This window comes from Mauremys mutica, chromosome 4 (assembly GCF_020497125.1).
Source record: "Mauremys mutica isolate MM-2020 ecotype Southern chromosome 4, ASM2049712v1, whole genome shotgun sequence".
Classification (NCBI taxonomy): Eukaryota; Metazoa; Chordata; order Testudines; family Geoemydidae; genus Mauremys; species Mauremys mutica.
Genome location: NC_059075.1, coordinates 38,325,712 through 38,352,294, shown reverse-complemented (window position 1 = coordinate 38,352,294; position 26,583 = coordinate 38,325,712). Strand labels below are relative to the sequence as shown.

Sequence of the window (26,583 nt, the reverse complement as noted above, 5' to 3'; positions counted from 1 at the left end):
AGAGTTGAGAGTATGCTTCCCACTATGATAAAAAGGCAGAAATGATTACTTTAATGTTGCTGGAATTATATGTTATTATTTTATTACCATATTTATGGTGTTAAGGTGCCTGTACATTTATTATTTATATAAATATAAATAAATACATAAACATTTTGCTTTTTGTCTCACATTCCATACCCTCCATTATGAAAATTTTGCTAGTCTCGATACCCCATTAATCTGCACACATCTTCCTTGTTGTTTCTCTATGCTGCCACATACAAGGGGAATTCCCTTCTCCTGAGCAGAGCAGCAAATCCACTGCTCTCTCCTACTTCAAGTCCCTCTATAATTGACTTCTGCTGAGGTGCCTCCATGGATCCAGTTAAATTCAAAACAAACAGTACCTTTACTATCTCATGTCACGTACAAAATCTTGCTGAATAGGTATGTAAGCTTATTAATGTAAATTGCCCTTCCTCTTCCTTATTCAGTCCTACGTAGTATCATTTCAACCACCATCATCACCACTTACACCCTGTAACAACACGGGTAAAGAATACCATTTGTATATAAAATATCAGCCAGTTTGAAAGAGAGTAAACTAAATGTTCCACATAAGTACAGAAAACATGAGACATATGCCCTGGCCAACAGCAAAAAGCAATTAATCTTTCTTAACAGATATACCCATCACAGGGGAAACCATTCTCTGTGGGGGGTTTCAGTATTTCCATAGAAACTTTACAAGTTAGACATAACTCCTGAAATAAAAAGGTTTTATGATGTGAAACTCTGACAAAGCCTTAACCAAAGCATGTGCTGCTATAACAAGAAACAAAACAAAAAGCCTAATTTGCTGCTTACAATTAAATTAAAAAGGGTAGCAAGGAACTCTGGGAGATCATTTGAACAAGGCCTTGTGTAATTCAAGATCATTAAAACATATTACTAAAATTACATCAAGGTCTCAGCATCCATCCGTCATTTTGGACAAATGAAGGATCACAATGGGAACATTCAACCTTGAAGGATTAAGCTGTGTTCTCTATCAAAGCTCTTTATACAAAAGGATAAGTAGAAAATCCTGACCGGAATTTAAGATCTCTCTGTTCCTGTAAATAAAATAATCTGGGTTGTTTTAATACACATTTTCAGCAACACAGACTGCTATTAAAATAATTAAGAAATGTAAAAAGTGAGCCACTTGAGGCTGTGACAAATAATGTACATGTGAATCCAAGGTCCAGTCTGAATGCCAGTTGTGTCCAACACAGTTAATGCCATCATGCTTAGAAAATAGCAATTGCTGTAATCTGATCAAACTAGAGGTACATCAAGTTCAGTATTCTAAGCAATAGCCAGTACTAGATGTTTCAGAGAAAAGTGAAAAAAACCTGTAAGGGAAATTTCTTCTTCCAAACCCCAAGTGGTACATCCCTCATAAAAATTTATCCTAACTAATGCAATTATGGATGTTCTCATTAACTATATAAATGTATACTTATTTTGTGAATCCTACAAAGTTATTGGCCTTCACAAGTTAAAAATCACAACCAATTTACTACTGCTGCCCAGATTCGATAAGAGCAATGACAATGATGGTCTGAGATGTCTAAGTAGCAGCTCAGTGTGCTACCATAAAGAGATTCAAAACAAACTGTGGCAGTGCTTTGCTTGTACGCTGCATCCATTTATTACTTCAGTAAGATGTGTCCAGACTTCTCAAGGTCCATTTGCCTGCTAGTAGCAATATACTTGGAACCATCTACAAAATATTTCTTTTTTTAATGTTGTATTGATACAAGATTACTTCCTTTCCTCAAAAGAAATTCTCTGCCGGCTGTATAGTCAGGCTACCGTTGGCCTTTTGTGCCTTCCCCAACATGTAGCATACAGCTGGATCATCAACTGAACCTCAAACAACTGGCAGGCCATCTCTGCTGTCTCAAACTTTGTCAAGTATGCCTATTTTTTTTTATACAGATAACTTTGTCAGAAGGAGCTCTATGAATATTGGAAACTCTGGTCTTAAATAACTTTCCTTTGGCACTTTGACATGGCTCTGGCCTTGATCATCTTCACATTTTTGCGTTAGTATTGCTCCTCCTTCTGGCATCTTCTGCCTCCCTCGGTGATCTCCTTTCTAACTCTATCTGGTAAGGTTTCCACCTATTTTCAGCAGTTTCTGGATGCCTTCAGAAGCTCTCTCTTTTGGAGATACAGAATCTTCTAAAGGGAGCACTGGACTAGCAATAGCCCCATACTATTCTGCTGTTTCTTAGTGTATTCCTTCAATTTTTATATCTCTCTCTTTCTCCAAGGTAAGCCATTTTTAGTCGTCTGACTCTAGCTCTACTGGTTAGCATACCATATCTGGAATTATTCCTGGAAGAGGTTTTCCACAATGGTGCCTTGAACAGCTCTTGTTAAAGTCTAGGCCTCTTGAATTTCTGGTTAACTTGTACATCATTTCTTCAAGAACTGAGCCCACTTGTCACAACATAAAACTTAAAAAAAAAGTATTTCTTAAAAACATAAGAACATAACAATAGCAATATGAGGTCAGACCAATGGTACATCTAGTGCAATATCCTGTCTTCCAACAGCGACCAGTGCCAGATGCTTCAGAAGGAATGAACAGAAGAGGGCAATGATCAAGTGATCCATCCCGTTGTCCACTCCCAGCTCCTGGCAGTCAGAAATTTAGGGACACCCAGAGCATGGGTTTGCATCACTGCACAACTTAGCCCTTAGTCATTGACGGACCTATCCTCCAGAAACTTATCTAATTCTTTTTTGAACCCAGTTATACTTTTGGCCTTCACAAAAGCCCCCGGAAATTAAACCTGCTGCCTATTAATTTCGTTGGGTGACCTCTAGCTCTTGTGTTATGTTAAGGGGTAAATAACATTTCCTCATTCACTTTTTTCACACCATTCATGATTTTATAGACTTCTATCATATCCAACCTTATTTCTTTCTTTTCTTAGATGAACAGTCCCAGTCTTTTTAATCTCGGCTCATATGGAAGTTATTTCATACCTATAATCATTTATGTTGCCCTTCTCTGTACCTTTTCCCATTCTAATATATCTTTTTGGAGATGGGACGACCAGAACTGCATGCAGTATTTCATGCGTAGGTGTACATGGATTTATAGAGTAGCATTATGATATTTTCTGTTTTATTATCTATCCCTTTCCTAATGCTTCCAACATTCTGTTAGGGGTTTTGACTACAGCTGCATACTGAGCAGATGTTTTCAGAAAACTATCCATGACTCCAAGATCTATCTTTCGTTAGAATTCATCACTTTGTATAGTTGGGATTATTTTTTTCAGTTTCATTATTTTACATTATCAACAATTAATTTAATCTGCCATTGCCTAGTCACCCATTTATGTGAGATTCCTTTGGAACTCTTTGTAGTCAGCTTTGGATTTAACTACCTTGACTAATTTAAAATTGTCTGCAAACTTTGCCACCTTACTGTTTATCCCATTTTCAAGATAATTTATGAATAAGTCCCAGTACATCTCCTTGTGAAAACTGACCATTTATTCCTACCCTTTCTTTCTTATCTTTTAATCAGTTCCCTCTTACCCCAGGACTGCTTACTTTAGCTAAGAGCCTCTGGTGTGTGACCTTGTCAAAGGTTTTCTGAAAGTCCAAGTACGTTATATCAGTTGGATCACCCTTGTGCACAAGCTTGTTGACACCTTCAAAAATGCCAATAGATCGGTGGGGTATAATTTCCCTTTACAAGAGCCACATTGACTCTTCCCGACACTATCATTGTGATGCACTGTACCTCAAAGTAGTACTCTGCAACCCCATATTCATCATTTGTATATCGTTGTGATATTTCATACAAACCATGCCTTGAAGGTATCACATGAAAGGCCATTATCTGCTGAAACTCATAGTTTTCTCAAAGTATGTAAAATAGCAGCAGAGCTTTGTTACAGCCCGGGCAGACACACAGCAGGACCCAACTACAGGCATCGGGTTCAGATCAGGCATGAAAATGTCTCGACATGTTCAGGTCAAGCTTTAAAATTAGGTGAAGGTGGGCATGGGGTCACAGGCAAAGAAGCTGGGGCAGCGATAAATAGTCCATTATTTACCTGGGTCGGTGGCTGTGGAGGCTGTGTCACTGGAGAAGCTGCGCTCACACCAACTGTTTCCTGCCTTCAGACACACACACAGCATGGCTCAGTTATAAGCAGAATGGTGCAGCCAGCTGGGATACTGCATCAGGCACCCTCTTTCTTGTACTCCACCTAGTGTGGTGCCCATGCAAAAGGTGCCCTCAGTTAAGCACTTCATGAAATCCAAAAAGGAGGTGTGATCAGAGGCTCTGCAGGTCGACATGACCCTGTGATGCTTCGCCCTGCTGGGCCTGCACCAACCACACCCACCCACAGCCCTGCAATAAGGCCAGGTGGGAGGTGGTGGTGGAGGGGAAGGAGGAGGAAGACTGGCCTTTGACCATATGGCAATGAGGCTGCCTGCCACCTGGCTGCCCCGGCTGTGGGTCTAGCCCCAGGTGGGGAGCACGAGTAGGGCAAGTTTGTGAAAGGCAGAAGCACGTGAGTCTGTTTGCAGCACCCTGGTCATGCTGCTCTGCAGGCTCCAGCTCTTGCAGCTCTACACCTGACCCTGCAACTTGATCAGAACCCAATGAGATGCAACTACAATGACTTGACACTCTTGGGCTCAGCTTGGCTATGGTCTAGTCAGGTTTGGGTTGGGCTTTAAGATTAGGGCTGAGTAGACCTCTAACACAATAAACAATTGTAGGAGCAGAAATAAAGAACAATAACAAAGGCTCATGCCTGTCACACTTGCTTGAATCACCATAAGAGTTTCCCATCCTCACTTGATTTCCATACTTCACTCCATTGACTTAAGTAAGTACTCTAATCCCCCCAGAGGCTCTATGGTTAACAGAGGTCACTTGACCTCACTTTTTGATAACCACAAAGAAACCATCATCTGCAGTGATATTTTTGCATGAGAATTCAAGGTTAATTGAATTTTTTATTTATTTTAAAGACAATCACACTTTAACAGGATGAACTTTGAGTATAAATTCAAAATTGGTCTTATATACTTATTTGGAATAGAAGACTAAAAACATACCAAGTCTTTCTGTAAAATTATATTCTGCTTTTTCCTAATGTAATGGGACAAAAGCCCAGCCAGACAAAAAGGCTGAACACGTTTGGTTAAGTGGTAGTTCTCCTGCCAATGCCCCATAAAAGTGGCTTGGAACAGGAATTAATTGTATGCTCAGTTGTCCACAAAAAGATATTAGTATATTACACAAGGAAACCACTTCAGGCAGCTAAAATAGCATTCACTGTGCGTGGAGACAATGGGTCAATACCACAATGCCAGCCGTGCAAAAGGGTCTCTGAGAATCAGCTTGTTTTTATTTTACTTTTACTAACTTGTTCAGTTTGTATCTACAAATAGCCAGGCCAGAAAAAAGATAGATACTAGAAAAACTAATTTTATTTTATTTTTTCCCTTACTCAATTAGCCAAAATATTAAACATCACAAAACTTAGTTTCTCTCTGTGCCAGCCTCACTGATTACTCCAGCCATAGGAAGACAACCTACGCAAAAGAAATTCAATATTTGAAGAAACTCAGCCCTGACCCTCAATCCCTAAACAGAAAAATGGGTAGTTCAGTGCAAACCATAACTCTCCTCTTAGAAACAACAGATAAAATGAGGTGAACGTTAGTTTGAACTGCTCCTGTTTATACCACAGTAATTGGAATAAAAAAGTCAAATGTAAGATATGTAAATTCACTGTTTATTTCCCAACCTGTGACATAGCAAATGAAGAGGAACAGTACAACCACATTCAACAGGATTTAGGCATTTTAAGTAACCAGGGAAGTGAAAAAGATATTTAAAGTTGCCCAATTTTAAAAAATAAATCTGGGGTCAAACTCAAAGTGTATATAATGCAATGCACAAAATATATGAAACCATCTGCATACTGTAAAATTGCAGTAAAAAAGATATAGGTACAACTATAAAAAGGCGTGCTTCAGACCATAAGTAATATTGTTAATGTACTCTTCAGCAGAATATGTGTTTCACTCCCTATGAGTTTAACATCCAGCGCAACTGTGTCCCATGAAGCTTCTGGGTGCTATGTTAATATTATAACCTATTAATAACAAGTCAGTCACTCGTTAATATGCTTTAACAGTCTTGGTCCTAATGGTATTTCCATTGGAAGGCTGCTATTCCCTAGTAAGGTGAGGGGATGGATTTAGGGTTGCCAACTTTCCAGTCACACAAAACTGAACACCCAAGCCCCGCCCCTGTCCCGAGGCCCAGCCCACTACATTCCCCTTCCCTCGGTGGCTTGCTCTCCCAACCCTCATTCACTTTCACTGGTCTGGGGGAGGGGTCTGGGATGCAGAGGGGGTGAGGGCTGTAACTGGGGGTGCGGGCTCCAGGGTGGGGCCAGAAATGAGGGATTCAGGGTGCGGGAGGGGACTCCGGGCTGGAGCAGGGAGTTGGGGTGCAGGCTCTGGGGTGGGGTTGGGGACGCGGGGTTTGGGCTGCAGGAGGGCCTTAAGGCTGGGGTGTGTGGCTGAGGGATTCGGAGTGCGGGAGGGAGCTGCGAGTTGGGGGTTGGGGTGTGAGAGCTCTGGGCTGGGGGTGCTCGCTCTGGGTTGGGGCCAGAGATGAGGGGTTTGGAGTGCATGAGGCAGCTCCAGGCTGGGGGGTGGGGCTGAGGGGTTCAGGCTGTGGGAAGGGGCTCTGGGCTGGGGTGCAGAGGGGGTGAGGGATCTGGGGTGTTGGTGCAGGCTCTGAGGTACGGCTGGGGATGAGTCATTTGGGGTGCGGCAGGGTGCTCCAACTTTGGGGGGGCTAAGGGATGGGTGCAGCGGGGGCGGGGACTAAGCCAGGCTGCCTGCCTGTACTGGCACCACACTGAGCTGTACGCACCCCGGAAACAGCCAGCAGGTCCGGGTCCTAGGCGGGGGGGCCAGGAGGCTCCACAGGCTGCTCTTGCCCACAGGCACCACCTCCTGTCCAGCTCCCATTGGCCGGTTCCCATCCAATGAGAGTGCTGGGGTGAGGGCAGTGTGCAGAGCCCCATGGACCCCTCGCCTAGGAGCCGGACCTGCTGGCCGTTTCCGGAGCACAGCGCGGTGCCAGCCAGGACAGGTAGGGTATAGCCTACCTATGAAACCACACACCTGGTCACCCTAGATGGACTAGATCTGAGCTGCTGGTAAATCTCTTTTACATCTCTAATTTCTATTACTCAGGTCTGAGATAATTAAGGTACTGAAACTGAATTTATTTGCATAGAACAGAAAATTGCAAGGTATCCTGGTAGAAATATTTAAAAAAAAATAAGAGAAAGAGGGGAATGCACCCTAAAATTACCAAGCTAACAGTAAACAGGGGATTCAGGCAGACTCATTTCACTGAAAAGCCAACAAAAGCACAGAATAAGATGTTAAATCAGCTGGACACTTATGGAGGGATGGAGAATGAAGAGCCCAGTGTCATGGAGTCAAGATCAATTTATAAGAGGATAGGCATGCTGAGCCAAGCGGTATTTATGTCCTGTCTAGAATTTGCCTTAGTTTTCCCAAAACTGACAACAGAAAAAAAAGTTCTGATTTATCTCAACTTCCCCAGCAGATATTTTTTTAAAGCAGGACAACACACTGTTTTGAGATGAAAAAAGGTCAATTTATATATAAGATTTTTTTAAAAATAAGCTTTGTGTGCAGCAGCCTCAGTCCAAGGATAAAGTATAAATTTCCAATTCAGATTTTGTCAGACATCAAAGTCAAACATACACCACCAAAAAAGAAAAGAAAGCAGATACTATGAAAAATTAATAATTGCTTTTTTTTTGCCAGAAAAAACATGCTACAACTGCATGCTAGATTCAAAATGGGAAAGAAAAAGTTTTTAACAACTTAAGAACATAAGAATGGCCATACTGGGTCAGACCAAAGGTCCATCTAGTCCAGTATCCTGTCTTCCGACCGTGGTCAATGCAAGCTGCCCCACTTGGAATGAACAGGTAATCATCAAGTGATCCATCCCCTGTCGCCCATTCCCACTTTCTCGCAAACAGAGGCTAGGAACACCATCCTTGCCCATCCTGGCTAATAGCCATTGATGGACCTATCCTACATGAATTTATCTAGTTCTTTTTTGATGATGAAAATACATTTATTATTTACATTCTATGAAAATACATTTAACTGAGATGCTGCGGTCCAGAGATAATCCTAATGAATTTTGCTTCCTATTATTCTCAAAGTGCTTTTGAAAATTAAAGATTTTGTCCTTTAAATATACGCTGCATTTCTTAATTCTAGAGGTATTCTGTTCGGGAACAGGTGGGGGAAACAACTGAGATGACCTGGAGGAAGATGGATGCAAAGTTCTGTGCTAAGTTTGAGAACAAGGACAAATAAAAAATTCCAAATCATAATTTGAGACAAAGAATAAAATGAAGAAATGGAAAATTTATAAACCCATTTTAGCAAGAAGTAATTCTCAATACTTGTCAAATTTTCTGTATTTTTCTCTCCGTGGTTTTTAGGATTTTTTTTAAATCAGAGACATAAGTCTGCAAATAGGATCTTTGTTTCTTAAGAGTTTAGCTGCTTTTGCTGCTCATTCTCAACTTCAAATTTTAATATAAGGAAATGATTTTCCCTCTTTGTACAGCTTAAAAGACCCACTTTAATTTTAATCGAAACTAGTTAGTGAATTTATTCACAGTAAGTGCTTTAAGTTTGAGGGAGATGTACTTATTTTGCCAGTCATAAAGCAGGGAATTCAACCTTTGTATTAAGTGCAAAATGGAAGTGAACCTCAACTGAATTTGTAATCAGTGCCTCCATAACACCAACAGATGCATCATAATATATAATTGAGCATCTTATTTGACTGAAGTTATTACAATATACCATTATGGATGTTAATGCTGTAATCCAATGAATGGCCTTAGCTGAATTTAAGAAAAAAGTACCTACTATTAACCTCTTACATGAACTTTAGAATGAGACAAGAGGGTTCTTTAAGGCCTCTGGAGATTAATTTGCTTCAACATCAAGAAAAAAAGAAAGAAGGTGTTACTGATTTCTCTAGAATATGGCGTTTAAAGTGAAGGAACAAGTAAAAGACTATGAAAACAAACTTTAAAAAGAAAACAATGTAAAAAACAGTTACCATAGGGTCCATATATATATTTCTAATCTAGAAAAGAATTATTCTAAACCATCTTTAAGGTTCCAGATAGGTAAAGAGAAGGCAAACTTGTTAAAGATGTGAACAATAACTGCATACTGGAACCAACATTTGATAGGTCTGACAAAATTTCCAAGGACAAAGGAATAGGTACTATTTTAGCTAAACTTATTCATTTCCATGGTCTAAGAGATGACTGGAGCAACTGAATGTAAGGTTTTCACTTATTACTCTCATCTACACACAAATAATCTACATGGATTTTTACCATACATTCTCTTTTTTACCATTGATTGAAAGCAGCATGACTTCACACTCATATCACATCCCAGTCTTTCTCCGACAAACCTAATAGGACAGAGGGAGTGGAAGAGCTGTGAGCAGTGCAGCTATCTGTTTTGCTGCTGGCAAAGTTGCCAAATTTACCAAGCTCCCTCTGGATCACTGTCTGAAACTCTCCAGTGGGGGAACCACAAATGGTTTGTCAAGAAGCGACTAGCTGGAGAGAGGCTGGGGACATTCTCCAGGGCCATCAGGCATTTCTGCTGTGCGGTGGGGAAACAAGATTATATGAATATGCCCAACCCCAGCACTCAATAGTAATATCTCCTGTTCACCGTACATATCCTTTCTCTGTCACCCTCTTGGAAAACCACCCATATGTCTATTAAAAGAGCATCTTAAATCGTTTTATAACTCTTCCTATCCACTGCCCCATTAATACATGAAGATGAAAGTCGTGCACTGTAGATGGAGGTTTCGAAGGACGGACAGTATCTTGAAATCAATGGCCCTCACACAGGTTCAGGGGTCTGCTTGTGTGAATCAGCTTGTGGAATAAGGCCCTAAGATTGTATCTAAGACTAACCAATACTACCAGGTACAAAGCAAGAAAGTGAAATACTAACTTCATAACTCTTTTCAATAGAAAATATCACACTGATTTACATATTTATTATTATTGGTATTACCACAACACCTAGGAGCCCCAGCCACAGACCTGAATCCCATTGTGCTAGGTGATGTACAAACACAGAACAAAAACAATACTGTCCCAACTCCAAGGAGCTTATGATGTTTTAGCTTCATTCATGTTTTGTAAGTAATTTTGAAAAATAAAACGTTATAACAGGAAATGTTATATTAAAGAAATTAATCATACATCTTTTCAGCCTCCTGCTGTATTACATTTTTTCTCATGCCATCATATGAGCTTCATCATGTGGAGAGAACAGGAGTACTTGTGGCACCTTAAAGACTAACAAATTTATTTTAGCATGAGCTTTCGTGAGCTGCAGCTCACTTCTTCGGATGCATAGAATGGAACACACAGACAGGGGATATTTATACATACAGAGAACATGAAAAGGTAGAAGTATGCATACCAACAGGCAGAGTCTAATCAATTGAGATGAGCTATCGTCAGCAGGAGGAAAAAAAGCTTTTTGAAGTGATAATTAAGATGGCCCATAGAAGGTGTGAGGAGAACTTAACATAGGGAAATAGATTCAATTGGTGTAATGACCCAACCATTCCCAGTCTTTGTTTAGGCCACAGTTAATAGTATCTAGTTTGCATATTAATTCAAGTTCAGCAGTTTCTCTTTGGAGTCTGTTTTTGAAGTTTTTTTGTTGCAAAATTGCCACCTTCAAGTCTGTCACTGAGTGGTTAGAGAGGTTGAAGTGTTCTCCCACTGGTTTTTGAATGTTATGATTCCTGATGTCAGATTTGTGTCCATTTATTCTTTTGCGTAGAGACTGTCCGGTTTGGCCAATGTACATGGCAGAGGGGCATTGCTGGCACATGATGGCATATATCACGTCGGTAGATGTGCAGGTGTACGAGCCCCTGATGGCGTGTCTGATGTGATTAGGTCCTATGATGGTGTCACTTGAATGGATATGTGGACAGAGCTGGCATCGGGCTTTGTTGCAAGGATAGGTTCCTGGGTTAGTGTTTATGTTGTATGGTGTGCGGTTGCTGGTGAGTATTTGCTTCAGGTTGGGAGGCTGTCTATAAGCGAGGACTGGCCTGTCTCCCAAGATCTGTGAGAGTGAGGGATCATCTTTAAGGATAGGTTGTAAATCTTTGATGATGCGCTGGAGAGGTTTTAGTTGGGGGCTGTAGGTGATGGCTAGTGGTGTTCTGTTATTTTCTTTTTTAGGCCTGTCCTGTAGTAGGTGGCTTCTGGGTACTCTTCTGGCTCTGTCAATCTGTTTTTTCACTTCAGCAGGTGGGTATTGTAGGTTTAAGAATGCTTGATAGAGATCTTGTAGGTGTTTATCTCTGTCTGAGGGATTGGAGCAAATACGGTTGTATCTTAGAGCTTGGCTGTAGACAATGGATCGTGTGGTGTGTCCGGGATGGAAGCTGGAGGCATGTAAGTAAGTATAGCGGTCAGTGGGTTTCTGGTATAGGGTGGTATTTATGTGACCATCGTTTATTAGCACAGTAGTGTCTAGGAAATGGAGCGCTTGTGTGGATTGGTCTAGGCTGAGGTTGATGGTGGGATGGAAATTGTTAAAATCACGGTGGAATTCCTCGAGGGCTTCTTTTCCATGAGTCCAGATGATGAAGATGTCATCAATGTAGCGCAAGTAGAGTAGGGGCGTTAGGGAACGAGAGTTAAGGAAGCGTTGTTCTAAGTCAGCCATAAAGATGTTGGCATACTGAGGGGCCATGCGGGTACCCATAGCAGTGCCACTGACTTGAAGATATATATTGTCCCCAAATGTGAAATAGTTGTGGGTGAGGACAAAATCACGGCTAACCTGGTGGCTGAACTTTGTGATTTTGTCCTCACCCACTATGTTGCCTAATACTATTGCTAAAACTGATATCAATTTTACTCTAAGAAACAGAACTCTTTCTTCCCTACTTTGCCTGTATCTCAAATTCAAAAGCAATTATTTCTTTCTTAGCAGGCTTTAAAACGGCAGACACTCTTGGGCATTCAGACACAGATAGTAAAAGCCACAAGAATGAAAGTCCAATCAAAGAACAATTTAGGTTTCTATATTTCGCATCTCAACATTTCAATAAAATTATTTTTTCTGAAGAAAACTAACACAATGAACACCTGCAGATTCCTTAGAGAAAAAGTGTAAAGATACTATACAGTAATGATTTTATTAGCTAACAGCTATTCTCCATAGTAAGTTACTGCATGGACTTTCATTGTGCTGTAGCTATGTCAACATGGGATGTTATTGCATGGCAAGCTGGTGAGTGGTAGATTCACACACTGTCTTGATGAACATAAGAATGGCCATGCTGGGTCAGACCAATGGTCCATCTAGCCCAGCATCCTGTCTTTTGACAGTGGCCAATGCCAGGTGCTTCAGAGGGAATGAACAGAACCGGTAATCATCAAGTGATCCATCCCATGTCACCCATTCCCAGATTCTAGCAGAGGCTAGGGACCCTTCAAAACATCATTCTGCCCATCCTGGCTAATAACTATATATGGAACTATCCTCCATTACCTTATATAGTTCTTTTTTGAACCCTGTTACAGTCTTGGCCGTCACAACATCCTGCTTTTGTTCATTTTAAACCTGTTGCCTATTAATTTCATTTGGTGACTTCCAGTTCTTTGTTATGAGGAGTAAATAACACTTCATTATTTACTTTCTCCACAACAGTCATGATTTTATAGACCTCAATCATATCCTCCTTTAGTTGTCTCTTATACTAGGTGTAAAGTCCCAGTCTTATTAATCTCTTCATATCCTTCCCTTAGTCATTTCTTTTCCAAACTGACAAGTCCCAGTCTTATTAATCTCTCCTCATGTGGAAGCTGTTCCATACCCCTAATCATTTTTCTTGCCCTTTTCCAATTCCAATATATATTTCTTCAGATGGGGTGCAGTATTCAAGATGTGGGTGTACCATGGATTTATATAGAGGCAATATGATATTTTCTGTCTTATTATCTATCCCTTTCCTAATGATTCCCAACATTCTGTTAGCTTTTTTGACTGACACTGCACATTGAATGGATATTTTCAGAGAACTATCCACAATGACTCCAAGATCTTTTTCTTGAATGGTAACAGCTAATTTAAACCCTATTATTTTATACATATAGTAGGGATTATGTTTTCTAATGTGCATTATTTTGCATTTATCACATTGAATTTCATCGCCCATTTTGTTGCTCAGTCACCCAGTTTTGTGAGATCCTTTTGTAACTCTTTGTAGTCAGGTCTGGATTTAACTATCTTGAGTAGTTTTGTATCATCTGCAAATTTTGCCACCTATTTACCCCTTTTCCAGATCGTTTATAAATATGTTGAACAGTACTGGTCCCAGTAGAGACCCCTGGGGTACACCACTATTTACCTCTCTCCATTCTGAAAATTGACAACTTATTCTTACCCTTTATTTCCTATATTTTAACCAGTTCCTGATCTATGAGAGGACCTTCCCTCTTATATCATGACAGTGGAAGGAGTTGTTAGAGGGGTCACATGACTCACCTTGCTTCTGGTCATGTATCCAGCTTGATTCCAGAAGTAATACCTCCAAGGGCGAGGCTTCCGCTGACAGGTGGGCGGGGCTTAAGGGGTCAGTGGGCGGGGTTACTGTTCGATTGACGGTAGGGCACTTATACTATTCTTGTAGACAAGTCCATAGTCCTTTGCATTCCAGACAAGCCTGACCAAGGCAGGGCACAAGGAGCGCCCATCTGTGGAGTGGATCCCTGTCTGCGAGGAACTGCTGCGAGACCGAGCAACTCAGGAAATCCAGCAAAGGGACATGGAAATGGCCACTGGATAATACAGTGATAAATGACCCATGATTCGTCAGTTCTGGGGGATCAATGCCATCACAAGTTGGGAAAAATTCCACAAAGACCATCAGAGTAAGTTTGCTATTTCAGCTACATATGATACAGTTTTAACATATAGCACAATTTTAAGAAGATAGATAGATAGACAGATAGATATAGATATAGATAGATAGAGTGCTATATGAATAACTAGTGAGGCTTCTTAAGACTTTTGCTATCAATTCTCTCAAGCATATTGAGCCTGTTAGATTTTTTTTTAAGCAGAAAAAAATGATTTTTTCAGAGAAGTCCCCAAAATCCCTAAATTGTGGGGTTTTGGCAGTCAAGAACCAAACTTATTCAGCTACAAATGGCTGAAAACTGAACATTTTCGGCTGTCACTTCCCCCTGAAAAAGGAGTTTTCTTTTTTCTATGTAGAAATCCTGCACAGAAATCCTATTTCTGCTTTACATATCTATAGATATGTATAAATAAGATATATATGCAAAAATAGATACAGATATATAGATATAAATGTATATGCACGCACAGAGCAGGTAGCTGAGACTTATCTGGGTACACTATATCCACTGGATCACCCTTGTCCACATGTTCATTGACCCCCTCAGAGAGGCATAATTTCCCTGTACAAAAACCATGTTGACTCTTCCCAACATATCATGTTCATCTCTGTGTCTAATAATTCTGTTCTTTACTATACTTTCAACCAATTTTGCCCGGTACTAAAATTAGACTTACTTGCCTGTAATTACTAGGATCACCTCTGGAGCCTTTTTAAAAAATCGGTTTCACATTAGCTATCCTCCATTCATCTGGAACAGAAAGCTGATTTAAATGATTGGTTACAGACTACAGTTAGTTCTGCAATTTCACATCTGAGTTCCTTTGGGTGAATGCTATCTGATGCTGGTGATTATTACTGTTTAATTTATCAATTTGTTCCAAAACCACCTGTACTGACATCTCAATCTGGGACAGTTCCTCAGATTATTCACCTAACAAGAATGGCTCAGGTTTGGGAATCTCCCTCACAACCTCAGCCATGAAGTGCAATGCAAATAATTAATTTATTTTCTCCACAATGGCCTTATCTTTCTTGAGCGCTCCTTAAGCATCTCAGTCGTTCAGTGGCCCTGCTGGTTATTTAAACTAGCTTCCTGCTTCTGATGTACTTAATTTTTTTTTTGCTTACTTTTGAGTCTTTGGCTAGCTGTTCTTAAAATTCTTTTTTGGCCTTCCTAATTAAATTTTTACACGTCATTTGCCAGAGTTTATGCCCCTTTTTATTTTCCTCAATAGGCTTTAAATTCCACATTTTAAATGATGCTTTTTTGCCTCTAACTGCTTCTCTTATTTTGTTGTTTAGACACAGTGGCACTTTTTTGGTTCTCTTAATGTTTTAATTTGGGATATACATTTAAATTGAGCCCCTATTATGGTGTCTTTTAAAAGTTTCCTTGCAGCTTGCAGGGATTTCACTTTTGGCACCGTACCTTTTAATTTCTGTTTTACTAAGTTCCTCATATTCGTGTAGTTCCACTTTCTGAAATTAAATGCTACCGTGATGGGCTGCTTTGGTGTTTTTCTCTGACGGGGATGTTAAATTTGATTATGTTATGGTCACTATTACCAAGCAGGTTTCAGAGTAGCAGCCGCGTTAGTCTGTATCCGCAAAAAAACCAGGAGTACTTGTGGCACCTTAGAGATTAACAAATTTATTTGAGCATAAGAATTTGTGGGCTACCACCCACTTCATCAGATGCATAGAATGGAACATATAGTAAGAAGATATATATACATACAGAGAACATGAAAAAGTGGAAGTAGCCATGCCAACTGTAAGAGGCTAATTAATTAAGATGAGCTATTATAACGAGGAGAATTTTTTTTATCTTGAATAGTTTCAATATGTGTAATGACCCAGCCACTCCCAGTCTCTATTCAAACCCAAGTTAATGTTATCTAGTTTGCATTATCAACTCAAGCTCAGTAGTTTCTCATTGGAGTCCGTTTTTGAAGCTTTTCTGTTGCAAAATTGCCACCTTTAAGTCTGTTACTGAGTGACCAGAGAGGTTGAAGTGGTCTCCTACTGGTTTTTGAATGTTATGATTCCTGATGTCAGATTTGTGTCCATTTATTCTTTTGCATAGAGACTCTCCGGTTTGTCCAATGTACATGGCAGAGGGGCATTGCTGGGACATGATCGCATATAACACATTGGTAAATGTGCAGGTGAACGAGCCCCTGATGGCATGGCTGATGTGATTAGGTCCTATGATGGTGTCATTTGAATAAATATGTGGACAGAGTAGTTCAGCTATATTCACCTCTTGAACCAGATCCTGTGCTCTACTTAGGATTAAATCAAGAACTGCCTCTCTTCTTGTGGGTTCCAGGACTAGCTGCTCCAAGAAGCAGTCATTTAAGATGTCTTTAAGAAACTTTATCTCCGCATCCCATCCTGAGGTTATATGTACCCAGTCTATATGGGGATAATTGAAATCCCTCATTATTATTTTTTTTATTTTTATTGCCTCTGTAATCTACCGGAGCATTTGACAATCAACATCACCATCCTGGTCAGGTGGTCGTTAGTGTGTCCCTCCTGCTATATTCTTATTATTAGAGCATGGAATTTCTATTCCTAGAGATTCTATGGCACAATTGGATTCATTTAAGATTTTTACTTCATTTTACTCTTTGCTTCCTTTCACATATAGTGCCACTCTCCCACCAGCACAACCTATTCTATCTTTCCGATGTATTTTGTACTCTGGTATTATCATGCCCCGTTGATTATACTCATTCCACCAAGTTTCTGTGATGCCTATTACAGCAATATCCTCATTTAAGATGAGGCACTCAAATTCACCCATCTTGTTATTTAGAATTCTAGCATTTGTATATGAGCACTTTAAAAAATTGTCACTTTTTAGCTGTCTGCCATTATGTAATGTAATTGACTGGGATTCTATTTGACTGTTTCTCATCCGATTCTACCCGTATTTTATGATAATCTATCCTCTCCTCCTTCCTGGGATATAGAGAATCTCCATTCATAGATCCTCCCCTAAGGGATGTCGCTGTCCGAATCACGTGTTTCGTCCCACCTCTCGGCTTTCCCCCAGCCCTTAATTTAAAAACTGCTCTACAACCTTTTAAATTTTACATGTCAGAAACTGATGCACAGCAACTTGCTGTGTAAACAAACCCCAAGTTTCTGTCACTGGTGCAGGGCAGTAAGGTTTCCTCTGATCACCAGAAATTCACAGAATTTTTTTTTCAAAAAACAAGACAACAATAACTGCACAGGACTTGTTCAACAGTTACCAAAATCAGATTAACTAATCCTGAAAGAAGTTGGAGGGCCACATTCTCTTCTTTAATTCACTTTGCATCTATCTATAGCTTTTCCACATACACTACCGCTGGGCATCAATAAGAATTCTATTCATAACAAGAAAGATAAAACGGTTACCCACCTTTTAGTAAGTGTTGTTTTTCGAGATGTGTTGTTCATGTCCATTCAAAGTAGGTGTGCACGCACTGCGTGCACGCCAGCCGGAAGATTTTCCCTAGCAGCGTCCGTAGGGTCGGTCCGGGCGCCCCCTGGAGTGGCGCCACCGCGGCGCCCTATAAAGGGGCCCGCTGACCCTCCACCCCCTCAGTTCCTTCTTGCCGGCTCTCCGACAGAGGGGTAGAAGGGTGGGTGTTGGAATGGACATGAACAACACATCTCGAAGAACAACAGTTACTAAAAGGTGGGTAACCGTTTTTTCTTCTTCGAGTGGTTGTTCATGTCCATTCAAAGTAGGTGACTCACAAGCCTAACCTTAGGAGGAGGGGTAGGAGATCACTGCTGACTGGAGAACTGCATGACCGAAGGCTGCGTCATCCCTCTCCTGCTGCGTGATGGCATAGTGAGCCGCAAACGTGTGGATGGAGGACCACGTGGCCGCTCTACAAATCTCCTGAGTCGGGACCTGAGCCAGGAATGCCACAGAGGAGGCCTGCGCCCTAGTGGAGTGGGCCGTGACCGGAAGGACAGGGGTCTTAGCTATACGATAGCACTCCCGGATGCAGGTCGCGATCCACGCAGAGATTCGCTGAGAGGAGACTGGGAGCCCCTTCATCCTCTCCGCTACCGCGACGAAGAGCTGAGTCGAGCGTCTGAAGGGCTTGGTATGCTCTATGTAAAAAGCCAAGGCCCTGCAGACATCCAGGGAATGGAGCCTCCGCTCCTCACTGGAGGAGTGTGGTTTAGGGTAAAACACCGGGAGAAATATATCTTGGCCCATGTGGAACTGGGAAACGACCTTAGGCAGAAAGGCCGGGTGAGGTCTAAGTTGGACCTTGTCCTTGTAGAAGACAGTGTATGGGGGCTCAGATGTTAACGCCCGAAGCTCCGACACCCTTCTGGCTGAGGTGATCGCCACCAGGAAGGCAGTCTTGTACGACAGGTACAGCAGGGATCACGAAGCTAAAGGCTCAAAGGGGGCCCTGAGAGGACGGAGAGGACCAGGTTCAGGTCCCAGGCGGGGGCCGGCTGACGAACATGCAGGAAGAGCCTGTCCATACCCTTGAGGAAACGCCCAACCAGCGGGTTCGCAAACACCAAGGTACCCCCTTCTCCTGGATGAAAGGTGGATATGGCCGCCAAGTGAACACGAATGGAGGAAAGGGAGAGGCCCAGATGTCTTAGGTGGAGCAGATAGTCTAGGACAACGGGGATAGGGACCCACAGCGGGTCGTGACCTGGCTGACGCGACCATATGTAGAAGTGTTTCCATTTTGCCAGGTAGGTGGCCCTAGTAGACGGTTTCCTGCTACCTAGCAGCACCTGCCTGACCTGCTGGGAGCACTGCAACTCCACCGGATTCAGCCATGGAGCATCCAGGCCGTGAGGTGGAGGGATTCGAGGTTTGGATGGCGGAGGGAGCCCCGATCCTGCGTGAGCAGGTCTGGCAGCAGGGGCAGCGTCAGGGGCGCCTGAACTGACATGTGCAGGACTGACGTGTACCAATGCTGGCGCGGCCACACCGGAGCTATCAGGATTACCCTCACGTGGTCCCTGCGAATCTTCAAGAGCACGCTGTGTATCGGGGGAACGGAGGGAAGGCGTAGAGCAGACCGACCACCCAAGACTGTAGGAAGGCGTCCGACAGAGACCCCCGACTGCGGCCCAGGAGGGAGCAGAACCATCGGCACTTCCTGTTTTCCCTCGAAGCAAACAGGTCTAACTGGGGAAAGCCCCAGAGCTGGAAAATTGAGCGCGCCACATCCCGCCGAAGGGACCACTCGTGACCCCGGAACGAGCGGCTGAGGGTGTCTGCCAGACCATTCTTGGCGTATCATGCAGTGCCTGCAGAGCCCGACCTGAAGCCGCTGCCGGTGCCCTGCTAGAGGGTGCTGAACTTGGAAATGGCACACCCCTGCCCGGCGATGGTGCCGGTGGAGGAGGCAGCTGCGCCAGGGCCACGGAGGTCGAGGACACCGAGGACGACCGTGATCAAGGGCCGAACGCCTGGCCTACCGACTGGTGGTAGGCCCAGGGGGTCCAAAACGGCCACTGCGAGGGCGGCTGCCATTGTTGCTGCCACTGCGGGTAACGGTGGTGGCTCACCCCCGACCCCGATCTCCTGCTCCGCGACCGACTGGAGCGATAGGAGTCCGCCTCTGAGTCTGAGGTCTCTGAGTATGAGGACATGGGGGGAGCAGCACCCGGTGCCGCTGGAGAGCAGTGCGGAGGCTGCGGTGGGTCCGGTGCCGTCCGCGTGGTGTGGTGCGGGGAGGGAGGCGACAGCATGGCCAGCTTGCCCCTAGACTGCACTGGGGGACGGACCACCATAGGCAACTCCTTGCGGTGTGTGGAGGCAGGCGCCGAGAGTCCCATCAGACCGGAGGCTGCCTCGAACGCCTCCGGCGTCGAAGGAGGGTGTAAGTCGCCGCTAAGGTCCGGGGAATTAGGCCGGTCCAGACTCGACCGCCCTCTCTACGGTGCGGGAGTCGACGGAACCGCCAAGGGCTGTAGCCCGGCCTGTCCGCTTGCAGTCGCGGACGGCGTCGGCCTCGGATCCTGGTGGGGTGACCTATCCCTCACCGGCTTCCTCCTCTTGGCGGGCACCGGCGAAGGCGAGTGGTGCCGCACTGAGGCTGACTTCCTATGACCTGACTCCGTCCGGTGCCGGGTCTTTGACGACTTGGGCTGGGCCCTAAGTCCTGATGTTGGTGCCGGGGCGCTCCGCACCAAAGAAGACGTGCTGGGCACCGCCTCGGCCGGTTCCGGGTCCGAGGGTGGCTGTAGGGCCGCCTCCATCAGGAGGACTCTAAGTCTTTGAGCCCTGTCCTTGAGAGTTCGCGGGCGGAAGCCTCTACAGATAGAGCACCGGTCCTTTTGGTGGCTCTCTTCGAGGCACCTTAAACACGCAGAGTGCGGGTCACTCTTGGGCATGAATTTTCCACAATCCTTGCAAAGTTTGAACCCGGGAGACCCGGGCATGCCCCAGCGGGTGACGAAAGTCGGGGAGGGACCCCCCACTACTAAGAACTATGTACAGAGAACTAACTATAATACAACTTTATACACGGACTAAACTAAGTGATAGGACACTGCAGACTTGCTATGCGTAAGAGAAGTTCCAGCTAGCCGTCACCGGCGGTAAGAAGGAACCGAGGGGGTGGAGGGTCGGCGGGCCCCTTTATAGGGCGCCGCGGTGGCGCCACTCCAGGGGGCGCCCGGGCCGACCCTACGGACGCTTCTAGGGAAAATCTTCCGGCTGGCGCGCACGCGGCGCGCACACACATACTTTGAATGGACATGAACAACCACTGGAAGAAGAAATCCACATTACAGACTCCAAAAGAGAAAATTGCCCTTTGATTGATGGGGCTGGATGAAAAGAAAGAGAAAATGGTGCTACAGCTTTTGAAAAACGTCTTTGAACAGAAGACTCTAACCCAGTTAATGAATTATTAGTAATAAAAAATATTCTTCATTTCTTTTATCAAGTAATAGAATATTTACTATTTTCATTTCCATTTTTTTTAGCACTAAGCTGCTTTTAAAAGTTACATAACTTGGAAAATTTATTTTTCTTTAATGTTGCCTTTACTTGTTTTACATTGAATACAAAATTAATTGACAATTCCACTTCAAGGCTAGCTATGGAAGATTTTGAAAATTTAAAAGGCATGTTTGAAAGATCCACATATTATATCCTACGTACCGCAACTAACTGAATTTTGAAGGTCAAAAACAACCCAAAACAATTTTCTTAACCTTGCTTCACATCAGGCTCTGCTGTAAAATGAATTAATGTGGTATGAGAAATGTTTTAGATACTTTACATTTTTGAAACCAGAATGAGACAATTGTATAATTAACAGATGCTCATAACAGACATTATGGCAGCAACATTCCTATTATAAATTTAAGTCAAATAGAGTAATGTTCTTTTGCAAAATGAAGACTAACTATGAGACTGTTACATTCTGGTAAAACCACAGTTATAAGAATATGCAAATTAAAACAGACACCATAGAAGATTGCAGTTTCAAACTTTTTTTTTCTTATATCTGGTTGAGTGTTCAAATTATTTGTAAACGTGTTTTACATGTTCTTTAAAAACAGGGCATAACTATATTCAAGGAAATTCCATGCTAGAAAGTTCCACTGCTGCTACTATTGAAAAGAACAGGGCTGCTATAAGGAAAGGCAGGTATTTGAGATATAGATATATATTTCTCAGATTAGCATTGTGCTATAAAGCTGAAATTGGAGGAATCTTCCTCACCTTACCTTGACCTACAAGAAAGCAGGCTGACAAAAGTGTCTGCTATGTTCTTCAGAAGGCGAGAGCGATCAACTTGTTAAAAGAGGCAGTAAGCAACTAAGTGAGGCAGTGAGCTAGTTGAGGGAAAGCCAGTGGTAGAAGGTGGCGTCTCCCCTTCAAGGGAATCCCGGGAGTACTGCAAGGGTATGGAAAATCTCCTCACGATGTGAAGATAAAAGAGCTGCTGTTAAGGGCAAAGACAAGGTATGGTAGAGAGCTCCACTGAAAAAAGCAAAAAAAGCCCTAATCTTACCATGGTTACACCGTCAAGTAAAAAAATAAATTTATACCACCAACTTTGCACTCACAAGCTGGCTAACAATTACCGTATTTTCTGCACCATAAGGCGCACCGGATTATAAGGCGCAGTCTCAATTACGGGATCTATTTCTGTACTTAACCCATACATAAGGCGCACCGTATTATAAGGCGCATGCTAAAACATACGGTCTACAAAAAAAGGTAATGGTGTTCATAGTGTAGTAAAAAGGTAACGGAAGCAAAACAGTGAGTTTAGTTGAACTTTATTCTACTATTTAACAATACACTCACATTATTTTTTAATCAATCTTCTCCCACAAATCCATCAAAGTCCTCATCTTCTGTGTCTGAATTGAACAGCTGGGCAATTTCGCCATCAAACATGCCGGGTTCTCTCTCATCATTGTCGGAGTCAGTCTCGTTGCCAGGTGGCTGTTCAGCAATGATGCCGGCTTTCGCGAAAGCTCGGACAACAGTTAAAGCAGATACCTTAGCCCAGGCATCCCTATTCCCATTTACAACCGCGTAACTGATAGCCTGTAGTTTGAATTGTGCCTCGTAAGCATGTCTCTTCACTGGTGCCATTTTCGGGGGTCCTTAGACAAACAAATGTTGTTTTGCAGCATACCGGTAGTATACCTACCGGAGGAGTGGAGAAGGTAAACGTACGTATTGTACGTATTACGTAATGTTTTCTGATTGGTTTATCGCTGCCAGCGTACGTAGTTTACGTATTACGTCCCTGTGTCAGCGAAAAATGGTCCGACAGTCAATCAAGCAAAGCGCTTACCAAAGTTGCACAACAACATTTTTACAGATTTTGGAACTCAGTGCACACATAAGGCGCACCGGATTATAAGACGCACGGCCAATTTTTGAGAAAATTTAAGGCTCTTAGGTGCGCCTTATAGTGCGGAAAATACGGTACGTAAACAACAAAAAATGTGCTAACAATAAAAGAGGAAAAATAGTAGAAAAAAATCAATTTAATTCAAATTGCTCTCAGGTTTACAAATAAATAATTTTACTTAGCATTTTCAAACTGCTTTCTTAACTTTAATCCTCACACCACCACTTTGAGGTATGCAATTATCATCCTTGTTTTACAGATGAAAATACTAAGGCACACAGAGAGTGACTATCCAAAATCACAGAGTGAACCAGAATCGGAACTAACATTAGAACTTATGAAGTTTTTGGCTCCCCACTTTGTTCTGAGGGCACTAGATCATGTTGCTTTCCATCAGTGAAAATTTATTTAGCTATAGTAAACCCTGATAGTAAAGCTATGCAGAAATCCCCCACCCCCACCTAGAAATTTTCAATTTGTTTTCAAAAAAACAAATGTTTTCATCCAAAAAAGTCAAAACATTTCATGGAAAGAACTCTTTTTGGCAAAAATAAGTTTGTGAAAAGTCCAAAAACACAGTTTTGCCGCAACAAACAATTTTAATGGAAAATTATTGACCAGCCCAACTGACAAACCCTTCTAAACCATGACAAGCAACCTAAATGGCACTTGAGTTTTTAAGACTTGATTTGTATGCTTTTCCACAGAATTATTTGTATGCTTTTCAACAGAATTCCCTTCTTCCCTATTTTGAAACATTACAGTCTTAGGAGGAATTTCAGAACCTTTCATTCATGGAATGTAGCTTAGATCTATGTTCTATAACAGAAGTGACCAAATAACTGACCCTCCAAGCCACATAAGACAATCTTCGAGTTTGAGAGTAGGGGGACATCTGCCAGAGTGAGGCTTCAGTCCTGCAGTGGGGTGGTGGGGCTCAGGGCTTCTGCCCTGTGAGGAGGGGGGTCTTTGGGCTTCAGCCCCACAAAGTGCACCTGCTGGGGCTTCAGCCCTCCTCCTGCTGAAGCCCCAAGCCCCAGCAGGTGTGCCCCGCTCCTGATGAAGCCCTAAGCCCCACCACCCTAGTCTGATAGGTGGAGAATGGGAGGTGGGGTGCTCCATAAGCTGCACTTTAATTGTAAAAGACTGCATGTGGCTCTCAAGTTGTGGTTTGGCAACCCCCATTCTATAAAATGCTAAGTACACTGCTGGAGTTAAATAATAATTGTGCGCAGAAAGCTGGATTGCTTTACAGTGACCACCATGGACTAATTTGTGATTATGATGATTTCACATGGCACACAGTGCTCTAGGATTTTTAAAAAAATATGCTTTAATGTCATATATTTTTGCTTCCTCAAAAAGTCTATTTAGTGTTGATGAAAGGGGCAAAATTTACAGCAGTGAACAATGACCACCTCTCTTTATCGAAAGAAGGGGTACAACATGGGTAGTGACAATGTATATTTTTTAAAAATACCTCTACCAAGGGCAACAAATCTTATTTTGGATGGGATCTCCCCTACCACACATACCCCATTCTACCACCATCACCATCACCACGTCATATTCTTTAAACTCAGCGAAGACACCTCCAACAACGTATCAACTACTTTGGCGGTTCCTATTATAGGAACAACTATGCACTAGGAACTGAACTGAGACCACCAACTTATTTCACAAAGAGCAGCAGGAATCTATCACATGACAATATTTTCTGGCTACTAGTGACCTGAGCCCAATATGAACTGGAGATAGAGACATGAAAGAAATAATATTATCATTCAAACTAATAATTATAATGAAAATAGAAGGAAAGATGCACGAGTAGCAACTGAACTATTTGAACTTGAGAGCTAAATTGTTATTTAAAATAGACTTTTGTTTGACCTAGAAAGTTCACTTGAAGATGGGAAATCTGTAAGAAGGAAAGTAATGGCCATTTGGCCAGAAAAATCTATAAAAGCTGCACAACATAATACATCTAAATGCAATTTTATTTGACGAGGATGTTTTGATTTGTTTTTTAAAGGAATTAGATTTCCTTTAATTTGTAGTTTTAAATTAGTGTTTTTGTATTTGTAAAAATTAATACCACTTAGCAACCTGATGCCCCTAAGAAAATGAGGTGTTTAGCGGATTTTAAAAAAGAACTTAAAAACTTTCAAAATCTGAGCACACAAACTTTCTCATTATCCTTGGCACCATCACTTGCATTATGCTTTTTATTCTACCAATATGCTTTTACATTACAGTGATATCTCGGTTAGAAAATTAGTTGCAATTGTTAGGAGAGCATCTGTTGAAAGCTGCTGTTTCTATTTCTGTCACGATCCTTTTCAAGAGTGTGTCTCTGGTATCTGATTGCTTTTTCCAACCAGGCCAAAAAAGCATCTTTCTCTGTATCTCCTAACTTTGCAGTTATGGCAATACATCTTTTGGGCAAGCTTTAAATATTTAAACTTTTAGAAACAAAATAAGAACTTTGAGCACAAGAGCAGAAATTCAACCACAAAACTTCCCAAGAGGACATTTCAGCATTTTACTATAAAGATATGCACATGCCTAAATTGAGGTAGATGCATGGTTTGTGTTTCTGTAACCCTTATTGCAATGGAGCAGACAGATCCCATGCTATACTATGCAGGAAGGTGTCTAGGGTCTGTCTATGACATAGGGCTGATGCTGGCCTCAGAAACAAGAAGGCTTGAGAGTGGGACCTCAGTCTGAAAGGAATGAGAAGGGAGGAAGCATTAGAGCTAGGCTGCTCTGACAGAAGATATCTTGGGTCTGAGAGAACCTATAAGATAGACTGTGTAGACCTGTGCAATGAACACCCAACCTTTGGGAGAAGGGTTGGACTGGACTTTACCTAATTAACAATAACAGTAATAAAGTCCAACTCCACTCTACGAAGTAACTGTCTTAAAGCAGGTGGGAAAGTCACTTTCTCACACTTGTCCTTCCTCTCCCCATCCTTTCCCTACTATATGCTATCACCCATTATCACTTTTACATGTACACTTCACCCATCACCACATTTATATATAGATTGTAAACCCTTTGAGAAAGGGAACATGCCTTTTTATATGTTCTGTAAACTGCATAAAACAGGTGTGTGTACTGTAGAAATAAAAACAGTAAATAATATATTGCCCAGTAATAAGAGTAGAAATTACATCTTAAAATACAATGCACCACAGTCAGAAAGCATCCATCCAATCCTTCCCGGTGTGGAAATATTCATATGTATCCCATCATTTAAAAGACTAGTCTGAAATATTTACTGTTTGCTTTACTCCTAAGAAGAGCTGTATGCTTTTCTCAGACTGTCAGTATCACTTATACTATTACCCATGGAATAAGCAGCTTTCATTCTCTAGGCTAAGTTTGTATGTGTATACTAAAACAAACAAGTATCCATTGTATTACTTGCTTCTTTTAAAACTATATATTCTGAGTCTTATCATCTAGAATCAATGGAAAAGTTGAACAGGGACAAGGAGAGAGGAAGAAAGATCAGCAGTGACCATTAGACCTAGAGTAGAAGGTTCCTGAATGAGAGGATTACAAGAAGAAAAGCAATTAATTTAAATACTG

The 26,583-nt window shown here is 42.2% G+C and overlaps 1 protein-coding gene across 3 annotated transcripts in view; it reads right to left on the bottom strand.

Moving 5' to 3' along the window:
• The window catches only part of CEP128 (centrosomal protein 128), a 437,566-nt gene that overhangs the window by 204,404 nt on the left and 206,579 nt on the right, over positions 1-26,583 (bottom strand). The window lies entirely within an intron of this gene.